Source organism: Pan troglodytes, chromosome 14 (genome assembly GCF_028858775.2).
Source record: "Pan troglodytes isolate AG18354 chromosome 14, NHGRI_mPanTro3-v2.0_pri, whole genome shotgun sequence".
Lineage (NCBI taxonomy): Eukaryota > Metazoa > Chordata > Mammalia > Primates > Hominidae > Pan > Pan troglodytes.
The window spans coordinates 56,339,579-56,351,514 of record NC_072412.2 but is presented as its reverse complement, the minus strand read 5'-3'; the positions used below and the strand labels follow the sequence as shown (position 1 = coordinate 56,351,514).

General features: G+C 39.9%; 1 protein-coding gene across 2 annotated transcripts in view; it reads left to right on the top strand.

Annotated features, from left to right (window-relative positions):
- DLEU7 (deleted in lymphocytic leukemia 7) overlaps positions 1-11,936 on the top strand; it is a 148,428-nt gene that overhangs the window by 88,123 nt on the left and 48,369 nt on the right. The window lies entirely within an intron of this gene.

The window sequence follows — 11,936 nt, the reverse complement described above, 5'->3', positions numbered from 1 at the left end:
CAATGGATACAAACCAAGAAGAAATCCCTGATTTACCTGGAAAAGAATTCAGGAGGTTAGTTATTAAGCTAATTGGGGAGGCACCAGAGAAAGGCGAAGCCCAATGCAAGGACATCTGAAAAGTGATACAAGAAGTGAAGGGAGAAATATTAAAGGAAATAGATAGCATAAAAAAAAACAATAAAAACTTCAGGAAACATTGGACACGTTTATAGAAATACAAAATGTTCTGGAAAGCCTCTACAATAGAATTGAACAAGTAGAAGAACGAAACTCAGAGCTTAAAGACAAGGTCTTCGAATTAACCCAATATAACAAAGACAAAGAAAAAAGAATAAGAAAATATGAACAAAGCCTCCAAGAAGTCTGGGATTATGTTAAACAACCAAACCTAAGAATAATCGGTGTTCTTGAGGGAGAAGAGAAATCTAAAAGTTTGGAAAACATATTTGGGGGAATAATAGAGTAAAACTTTCCCAGCCTTGCTAGAGACATAGACATCCAAATACAAGAAGCACAAAGAACCCCTGGGAAATTCATCACAAAAAGATCATCACCTACACACATTGTCATCAGGGTATCTAAAGTTAAGACGAAGGAAGGAATCTTAAGAGCTATGAGACAAAGGCACCAGTTAACCTATAAAGGAAAACCTATCAGACTAACAGCAGATTTCTCAACAGAAACCTTGCAAGCTAGAAGAGATTGGGGCCCTATCTTCAGCCTCCTCAAGCAAAACAATTTTCAGCCAAGAATTTTGTATCCAGCGAAGATAAGAATCACATATGAAGGAAAGATACAGTCTTTTTCAGACAAACAAATGCTGAGAGAATTCGCCACTACCAAACCACTACAACAAGAACTGCTAAAAGGAGCTCTAAATCTTAAAGCAAATCCTGGAAACACATCAAAACAGAACCTCTTTAAGGTATAAATCACACAGGACCTATAATACAAAAATACAATTTAAAAAGCAAAAACAAAAAAACCAAGGTACACAGCCAACAAATAGCACAATGAATGCAATGGTACTTCATATCTCAATACTAACACTGGATGTTAATGGCTTAAATGCTCCACTTAAAAGATACAGAACTGCAGAATAGATAAGAACTCACTGACCAACTATCTGCTGCCTTCAGGAGACTCACCTAACACATAAGGACTCACATAAACTTAAAGTAAAGGGGTGGAAAAAGGCATTTTATGCAAATGGACACCAAAAGGGAGCAGAGATAGCTATTCTTATTTCAGACAAAACAAACTTTGAAGCAGCAGCAGTTAAAAGAGACAAAGAGGGATATTATATAATGGTAAAAGGCCTTGTCCAACAGGAAAATATCACAATCCTAAACATATATGCATCTAACACTGGAGCTCCCAAATTTATAAAACAATTACTAATAGACCTAAGAAATGAGATAGACAGCAACACAATAATAGTGGGGGACTTCAATACTCCACTGATAGCACTAGACAGGTCGTCAAGACAGAAACTCAACAAGGAAACAATGGATTTAAACTACCTTGGAACAAATGGACTTAACAGATATATACAGAACATTTCATCCAATAATCGCAAATACACATTCTATTTAACAGCATATGGAACCTTCTTTAAGATAGACCATATGATAGGCCATAAAATAAGCTGGAATAAATTTAAGAAAATTGAAATTATATCAAGCACTCTCTCAGACCACAGTGGGAAAAAACTGGAAATCAACTCCAAAAGGAACCTTCAAAACCATGCAAATATATGGAAATTAAATAACCTGCTCCTGAATGAGCACTGGGTCAAAAAATGAAATCAAGATGGAAATTAAAAAATTCTTCAAACTGAACGACAATAATGACACTGAGAGGTGACAGCGTGCTGGCAGCCCTTGCAGCCCTCGCTCGCTCTTGGTGCCTCTGCCTGGGCTCCCACTTTGGCGGCACTTGAGGAGCCTTTCAGCCTACCGCTGCACTGTGGGAGCCCCTTTCTGGGCTGGTCAAGGCCGGAGCTGGCTCCCTCAGCTTGCAGGGAGGTGTGGAGGGAGAAGCCTGAGTGGGAACTGGGGCTGCACACGGTGCTTGCGGGCCAGTGCGAGTTCCGGGTGGGCGTGGGCTCGGGGGACTCCACTTGGAGCAGCCGGCCTGCCCTGCTGTCCCCGGGCAATGAGGGGCTTAGCACCCGGGCCAGCAGCTGCGGAGGATGTACTGGGTCCCCCAGCAGTGCCGGCCCACCAGTGCTGTGCTCAATTTCTCGCCAGGCCTTAGCTGCCTTCCCGCGGGGCAGGGCTCAGGGCCTGCAGCCCGCCATGCCTGAGCCTCCCACCCCCTCCGTGTGCTCCTGTGCAGCCCGAGCCTCCCCAACGAGCGCCGCCTCCTGCTCCAGGGCGCCCAGTCCCATTGACCACCCAAGGGCTGAGGAGTGCAGGTGCATGGCGCGGGACTGGCAGGCAGCTCCACCTGCAGCCCTGGTGCGGGATCCACTGGGTGAATCCAGCTGGGCTCCTGAGTCTGGTGGGGATGTGGAGAACCTTTATGTCTAGCTAAGGGATTGTAAATACAACAATCGGCACTCTGTATCTAGCTCAAGGTTTGTAAACACACCAATCAGCACTCTGTGTCTAGCTCAGGGTTTGTGAATGCACCAATCGACACTCTGTATCTAGGTACTGTGGTGGGGACTTGGAGAAACTTTGTGTCAACACTCTTTATGTAGCTAATCTGGTGGGGACGAGGAGAACCTTTGTGTCTAGCTCAGGGATTGTAAAGGCACCAATCAGTGCCCTGTCAAAACAGATCACTTGGCTCTACCAATCAGCAGGATGTGGGTGGGGCCAGATAAGAGAATAAAAGCAGGCTGCCTGAGCCAGCAGTGGCAACCCGCTTGGGTCCCCTTCCACACTGTGGAAGCTTTGTTCTTTCACTCTTTGCAATAAATCTTGTTGCTGCTCACTCTTTGGGTCCACACTGCCTTTATGAGCTATAACACTCACCACGAAGGTCTGCAGCTTCACTCCTGAAGCCAGCGAGACCACGAACCCACCGGCAGGAATGAACAACTCCAGACGCACCGCCTTAAGAGCTGTAACACTCACCGTGAAGGTCGGCAGCTTCACTCCTGAGCCAGTGAGACCACGAACCCCACCAGAAGGAAGAAACTCTGAACACATCCGAACATCAGAAGGAACAAACTCTGGACACGCCACCTTTAAGAACTGTAACACTCACCGCGAGGGTCCACGGCTTCATTCTTGAAGTCAGTGAGACCAAGAACCCATCAATTCCGGACACAACACAACCTATCAAAACCTCTGGGATACAGCAAAGGTGGTGCTAAGCGGAAAGTTCGTAGCCCTAAACGCCTACATCAAAAAGACTGAAAAAGGCCTGGCACGGTGGCTCACACCTGAAATCCCAGCACTTTGGGAGGCCGAGATGGGTGGATCACGAGGTCAGGAGATTGAGACCATCCTGGCTAACATGGTGAAACCCCGTCTCTACTAAAAATACAAAAAATTAGCCAGGAGTAGTGGTGGGCGCCTGTAGTCCCAGCTACTAGGGAGGCTGAGGCAGGAGAATGGCCTGAACCTGGGAGGCAGAGCTTGCAATGAGCCGAGATTGTGCCACTGCACTCCAGCCTGGGCAAAAGAGCAAGACTCCATCTCAAAAAAAAAAAAAAAAAAAAAAGACTGAAAGAGCACAAACTGACACAAGGTCACACCTCAAGGAACTAGAGAAACAAGAACAAACCAAACCAAAATGCAGCAGAAGAAAGGAAGTAACCAAGATCAGAGCAGAACTAAATGAAATTGAAACAACAACAAAAATACAAAAGATAAATGAAACAAAAAGCTGGTTCTTTGAAAAGATAAATAAAATTGATAGACCATTACCAAGGTTAACCAAGAAAAGAAGAGAGAAAATCCACATAACCTCAGTAAGAAACGAAATGGGAGATATTATAACTGACATCGCTGAAATACAAAAAATCATTCAAGGCTACTATGAACACCTTTATGCATATAAACTAGCAAACCTAGAAGTGATGGATAAACTTCTGGAAAAATAGAGCCCTCCTAGCTTAATTCAGGAGGAATTAGTTACTGTGAACAGACCAATAACAAGCAGTGAGATTCAAACAGTAATTTAAAAATTACCAACAAAGAAAGTCCAGGACCAGGCGGATTCATAGCAGAATTCTACCAGACATTCAAAGAAGAATTGGTACCAATCCTTTTGATGACACTATTCCACAAGATAGAGAAAGAGGGAACCCTCTCTAATTCATTCTATGAGGCCAGCATCACCCTAATACCAAAACCAGGAAAGGACATAACCAAAAAAGAAAACTACAGACTGATACGCCTGATGAACATAGATGCTAAAATCCTTAGCAAAATACTAGCTAACTGAATCCAACAACATATCAAAAAGATAATCCACCACGATCAAGTGGGTTTCATACCAGGGATGCAGGGATGGTTTAACATATGAAAGTCAATAAATATGATACACCACATAAACAGAATTAAAAACAAAAATCACGTGATATCTCAATAGACGTGGAAAAAGCTTTTGGCAAAATCCAGTATCCCTTTGTGATTAAAGCTCTCAGCAAAATTGGCATAGAAGGGACATACCTCAATGTAATACTGTCTATGACAAACCCACAGCCAACATAATACTGAATGGGGAAAAGTTGAAAGCATTCCCTCTGAGAGCTGGAGCAAGAGTAGGATGCCCACTCTCACCACTTCTCTTCAATATGGTACTGAAAGTCCTAGCCAGAGCAATCAGACAAGAGAAAGAAGTAAAGGGCATCCAAATCAGTAAAGAGGAAGTCAGACTGTCCTGTTTGCTGATGATACGATTGTTTACCTCGAAAACCCTAAAGACTCCTCCAGAAAGCTCCTAGAACTAATAATTCAGCAAAGTCTCTGGATACAAGGTTAATATACACAAATCTGTAGCTCTTCTATACACCACAGTTACCAAGAAAAGAATCAAATCAAGAACTCAACCCCTTTTACAATAGCTGCAAAAAAACAAACAAACAAACAAAAAACATAGGAATATACCTAACCAAGGAGGTGAAAGACCACTACAAGGAAAACTACAAAATGCTTTTGAAAGAAATCATAGATAACACAAATGAGAACACATCCCATGCTCATGAATGGGTTGAATCAATATTGTGAAAATGACCATACTGCCAAAAGCAATCTACAAATTCAACACAATCTCCACCAAAATATCACCATCATTCTTCACCGAATTAGAAAAAAAAAATTCTAAAATTCATATGGAACCAAAAAAGAGCCTGCATAGCCAAAGCAAGACTAAGCAAAAGGAACATATCTGGAGGCATCACACTACCTGATTTCAAACTATACTATAAGGCTATAGTCACCAAAACAGCATGGTACTGGTATAAAAATAGGCACATAGACCAATGGAACAGAATAGAGAACCTAGAAATAAATCCAAGTACTTATAGCCAATTGATCTTCAACAAAGCAAACAAAAACATAAAATGGGGAAAAGATACTCTTTTCAACAAATGGGGCTGGGATAATTGGCTAGCCACATATAGGAGAATGAAACTGGTTCCTCATCTCTCACATTATACAAAAATCAACTCAAGATGGATTAAGGACTTAAATCTAAGACCTGAAACTATAAAAATTCTAGAAGATAACACTGAAAAAACCCTTTTAGACATTGGCTTAGGCAAGCATTTCATGACCAAGAACCCAAAAGCAAATGCAATAAAAACAAAGATAAATAGTTGGGACTTAATTAAACTAAAGAGCTTTTGCATGGCAAAAGGAACAGTCAGAGTAAACAGACAACCCACAGAGTTGGAGAAAATCTTCACAATCTATACATCTGACAGAGGACTAATATCCAGAATCTACAACGAACTCAAATCAGTAAGAAATAAAACAATCCCATCCAAAAGTGAGCTAAAGACATGAATAGCCAATTCTCAAAAGAAGATATACTAATGGCCAAACAAATGTATGAAAAAATGCTCAACATTACTAATGATCAGGAAAATGCAAATCAAAACCACAATGTGATACCACCTTACTCCTGCAAGAATGGCCATAATAAAAAAAATCAAAAAACCGTAGATGTTGGCATGGATGCAGTGATCAGGGAACATGTCTACATGCTGGTAGGAATGCAAACTAGTACAGCCACTATGGAAAACAGTGTGGAGATGCCTTAAAGAAGTAAAAGTAGAACTTCCATTTGATCCAGCAATCCCCCTACTGGGTATCTACACAGAGGAAAAGAAGTCATTATACAAAAAAGATACTTGCACATGCATGTTTATAGCAACACAATTTGCAGTTGCAAAATTGTGGAAAGAACCCAAATGCCCATCAATCAAAGAGTGGATAAAGAAACTGTGAGATATATATCTATATCTATATAGATATATAAAAATAGATATATAAATATATGTATATATGATGGAATACTACTCGGCCATAAAAAGGAATGAATTAATGGCATTTGCAGATACCTAGGTGAGACTGGAGACTATTATTCTAAGTAAAGTAACTCAGGAATGGAAAATCAAACATCATATGCTCTCGCTGATATGTGGGAGCTAAGCTATGAGGACACAAAGGTATAAGAATGGTACAATGGATTTTGGGGACTTGGGGGGAAGGGTGGGAGGGGGTGAGGGATAAAAGACTACAAATAGGGTACAATGTATACTGCTCGGGTGATGGGTGCACCAAAATCTCACAAATCACCACTAAAGAACTTACTCATGTAACCAAATACCACCCGTACCCCAATAACCTATGGGGAAAAAAAAGCATGTAGATTGACTTGACTGAAGACATGAAAGAGGAGACTGCTACAGCCTCATGAAGCATAGACAATCAGCATACTGAAGAATATCTAGATATTTCGCCTCTCTTTTCTCCAATTCTCTCTTCTTTTTCTTCTCCTTCTCCTTCCACTTCTTCTCTCTTGCTTTCTCTCTGTCTCCCTGTCTCTCATTCTCTCTTCCTCATTTTCTTCTTCAAAAACATTCAGACTCTTAGACCAGCCTCCTTGGGCTCTATAATAAGGAAGCAAACAATCCTTTAAAAAAGGTGGGACTAGGGACCCGAGGTAGGACCGTCACCTGAGGACACCCGCATGGCTTGTGACTCTTTCCATCTTTATTTGTTCCAAAAGCCATATTTATCCTTTAAAAAAAATTAGAGACTCTATTTCTAGACATGGACTTTTAAAAATTTATGTTCCTCTCTAGTAGAGTCAAACCATTAGACTCATGTCCTTTATAATCAAGGAATAGAATATTTATATTTTTAAAAGTATAATTTACCAATGACCCGGGGTGGCTTCTAAATATAGAAATGCTATTGGGGCCCTGTCCTGTGAAAGCAGCAGTCAAGATCCCTGTCCTGGCCAGCTGTGAAACCTGTGATTGATTTCTGAACAACCTATACAAAAAAAAAAAAAAAAAAGTTTAAGAAGTCTGTGTAAGAAGTAAAAGAAATAAATTGAACACACATGTGTAATCATTATTCATATGAGCGTTCTCTGTATTACTTCATAACACAGCTGTGTACACACAAAAAAACTTTGCTTCTTTCTCTTGGAGTCTTATTAATTTCTGTTTAATGAAACACAAATGTTTGTGCGCTTGATTTTGAGGAGCATGGTCTAGTTGGGTGTTTGTTAAGCACTAGCCAGGATGGCTATGCCCACCTAATACAAATGTCTTTAGGCCTTTCAGAGCCCCTGACAGGGCATCTTTTGAGCATGCCAGTTGCCATGGTCACCAGTATGCCCATTTGCAAAAAAATTGGAAGCCATGCTCATTGTGTCAACAACTACATTGGGGGATAAAAAGAGCATGTTTGCTTCAAGAGTTGGCAATTGGTTGTTTGTTAGCCTCCCCGCCCACATACTTCCATCAAACAATGTCTCATTCAACTGCATAAGTCAAAGTTTACAACTCCCATCTTTCTCGTTGGGATAGGCTGGGGGAGTGTGGATGCAAAATCATCACTTACAGAAACAACCCAGGCTCACAGGCTGACAAGGACACTAGAGGGGCATCAGATGAGTGGCGGAATGGGAAGTGGTGACAACCTGTGTTCTGTGACTGGCTCCAACTAGATGTTTGACCTGGCTGTGAAATTTTGGGCTTCTCCATCTATGAAAGGAGGTGAGGGAGAGAGAGCATCTGCACAGTCCCTCTCATCTTCCAAATTTTGTGATCCTAAAACACATTCTTTGTGCTTATTCATCCATCTTATGTGCCCCCCAAACACACACACACAAATGCGCACACACGCCCACTTTCTCCCTCTCTCTCTGTCACACACACACACACACACACACACACACACACACACACAGTTTTTCTTTTCTTTTTAAAATATGTATTGTTTGGAGAGCATAAATGGAATGCCTCATATTTTTACATGAGTTTTACACACAAAGTCCACTCCTTTCCCCAATATAGTTTCCCAACCTGCAGACAGATTACAGCCACAGTAACTTGAGAATTAACCTCAGAAAGCATTGATTTAATCATCTATGATTGCTTTTACTTAACAGTAACAATTCTAACCCATTCAGAAATTATCAAAATTCTATCTTTCATGAATTCTGGTTCTTATTATCATTACCTTTTGGTTATATTGCACGAAAATTTATGTCTGTGGGTAATTTTAGGGTTTATTTTTCACAAAGATGCTTATATTCACTATATATGTGTGTGTGTGTGTGTGTACGTTCCACAAGCAGATGCTTATAATAATTACATAACAATATGTATGTATGTATGTGGAGAAAACTGTGGTTAGAAGAAGCCAGATAACTCACCCAAGGCCTTGCAGCTCAGTGACAAGGCTTGGGTTTGAATGTTGATCCTTTTTTGGTGTCAAAATTCATTTCTGTCCTATCTACTAGGCTGCCTCTCTTCATCTTTCTGTCATCTTCACCTAGAAGGCTCTGAAAAACAGTGTGGAAGTAGAAAAGTGTATTATAAAGGGATAAATCTAGGAAAAATTCATGGGGCTGAAATAGAACTTGCCCAGAAAAAGTACAATTGCACCAATGAAAGCAGTGTATATGTGTACATGTATAATACTGAAAAGTGATTCATACTCAGAGGGGAAGGTATTAGTCAAAAATGCCCAAATGTTCAAAATGTCTTTATTTTATTGATTCAATTTAAATAAAAATGACTGAATTTTGATAGCTTACCTATGCTATCAGGAAATTAAATTTATCCATTGACACCTGTGATGGAAGAATAAGGCCACAGGATAGCTGATTTGGAAGTAAAGGAAAGTAAGGCTCAGCAAGGATTAAATCACATTGCCTTAGCTGAACTAGGCAACAGTTATTTTTTAGCATTTCTTGAGCTATTTTCCTTTCATTGTAGGACTGTTTAAGAATCAAAAGAGTTAATGGACATGAAATTAGGTTGTAAAAAATACCTAGCCAACATTAATTGCTATTAAATAAATATGTATTTGTTTGTTTTAACAAATGCTTGCACAGAACTTACTGTGTGCCAGGTACTACTCTAAGAGCTTGATTCTGCTAAAGACCTTAGGAAGTATTGATTGCTATTATCTCCATTGTGTGAATAAGGAAACCGAAGCAGACAGATCAGTAATAAGTTGATGGAGCACAGCTGTCTATGGCCTTGGTCTAGAACACAGTTATTAGGCATTACGGTTCCCTAAATATACAGTAGAGTTGGCTTCATCATGGTTTTCAAAATATTTATTAAATTGTTTCAGTTTCCATCTGAAAAATTTGCCTTGCTATGACTATAATTAAACTTTTGGTTTCCTTTCCCTTGTTCTAATTTGAATTCCCTTTGAATATATATCCTGTCTTTCCTATTAAATAGACTGAAAGAATCAGGAAATTCACTGCCATTCAGAGAGTACCCACCAGAGGCATAAATACCCATCCCAAAGAGGATGGAAAAAAGAGACCAGGAAGATAAATTTCCTTTCAGTGCTGTCACTCGGTTTCATTTCAGCTTGTCATGACTTCTTTCAGCATTTTAAATTTGAGGCCTGGATATTTGACAAGATAATCCATCTAACAAGGATATTATAGGAAGAACAACCACAAATGTGTATATATTTTTTCTTTTTTATATTGTAAAATATACATAAAATTTACTACCTCTAAGTGTATGGCTTGATGGCATTAAGTGTATTCACATTATCACCACTATCTATCTCCAGAACTTCTTCCACCTCCCAAAACTGAAACTCTGTACCCGTTAAACAGTAACTCCCCATTTCCCAAACCTCCCAGCCCCTGATAACCATCATTCTACTTTCTGTCAGCAAATCTGACTATGTTAACTTCCTCATATAAGTAGAATGAAACAGTATTTGTTTTTCTGTGACCAGTTTATTTCACTTAACATAATGTCCTCAATGTTCATCCATGGTGCAGTGTCAGAATTTTCTTCTTTCTTAAGGCTGAATAATATCACTTTTTATGTATATGCCACATTTTGTTTATTCATTCATCTGTGGACATTTGGGTAGCTTTCTTCTTTTGCCGCTTGTGAATAATGCTGCTGTGAACATAGGTGTACAAGCATCTGTAGAGTTGCTGCTTTCAACTCTGTTGGGTATACACCTAGGAGTGAAATTACTGGGTCATATGGCAATTCTATTTTTGCCTTTTTTGAGGAACCACCACATTGTTTTCCATAATGGCTGCACCATTTTACATTTCCATTATCAGTGGACAAGGGTCCCAACTTCTCCACATACTCTCTAACACTTTTTAGTCTCTATTTATGGATAATAGGCATCCTAATAGGTGTGAAGTGGTCCAACATTGTTTTGATCTGCATTTCCGTAATGATTAGTGATGTTGAGCATCTTTTTATGTGCTTTTTGGACCTTGGCATATCTTCTTTGGAGAAATGTCTATTCAAGTACTTTGTTCATTTTTTAATTGGATTGTTTGTTGTTGCTGTTGCTGAATCGTAGGAGTTCTTTATATATTTTGCAAATTAATTCATTATTAGATATATAATTTGTAAATATTTTCTCCATTTCCATGAATTGCCTCTTCACTCTGCCTATCTATAAACTGGCTTTTTATTTTCACAGTGTTGTACCTTTAAAAGATTTCGTCTCTTGTCTAAAGCGTTCACCCACAAAAGTATGCTTACTGAGCCTATTCCTTGTGATACAGAATTTGCGAAATTGCTAATAGACCTTTGTGAGTTAACGTTTAACACTTACACAGTCAAAATCCAGTCAGGAGTTAGAAACCACACCAATAACCTTAACAGAGTGAATTTAATATAAGGAACCATTAAGCAGGTGCTAGAGAACCGAAAAGACAAATGAAAGAAAACTTAGATAACATAGAGATAGTAACTGTAGAAAGTCGCTACCATCCTTAGGGCTGGAGGAATCCAGTTAAGAGGTTGGGATTTATAAAATTTAGAATGTGGGAGAGAGGGCTTGTGGGGTTGACTCAGACCTTTGCTCATACATCAGAGATCAGCGCTGAGTGGGTCTAAGAGTGTGGAAACACTGCAAGTAAATTGCTGCTGCCAGGGTGAAGAAGCCTTCTGGTGGTCATGCTGACATGACACAAAGCAAATGGGAACAGAAGCAAATATCCCTTCTCCTTCCTCTAGCCTTCCAGTCTCCCTTATACACCCATTGGCAGAGCCTGATAGGGTACAGCTGGCAAATGAGAAAAGCAGTTTTCTGAGTATCATTCCCAGCATCACCAAGCAGTGTATGGAAGGATGAGTTTGCAGCTCAAAAAGACAATAGCTTCATAACAAGCACAGCCACCAAAGCACTTTTAACTTTCTATCCTCAGAAGTGAGGAAACTTTATTGATTTTGGTAACCCCAGCAGAGTGCCAGGAATATAATAGGTGCTTCAGAA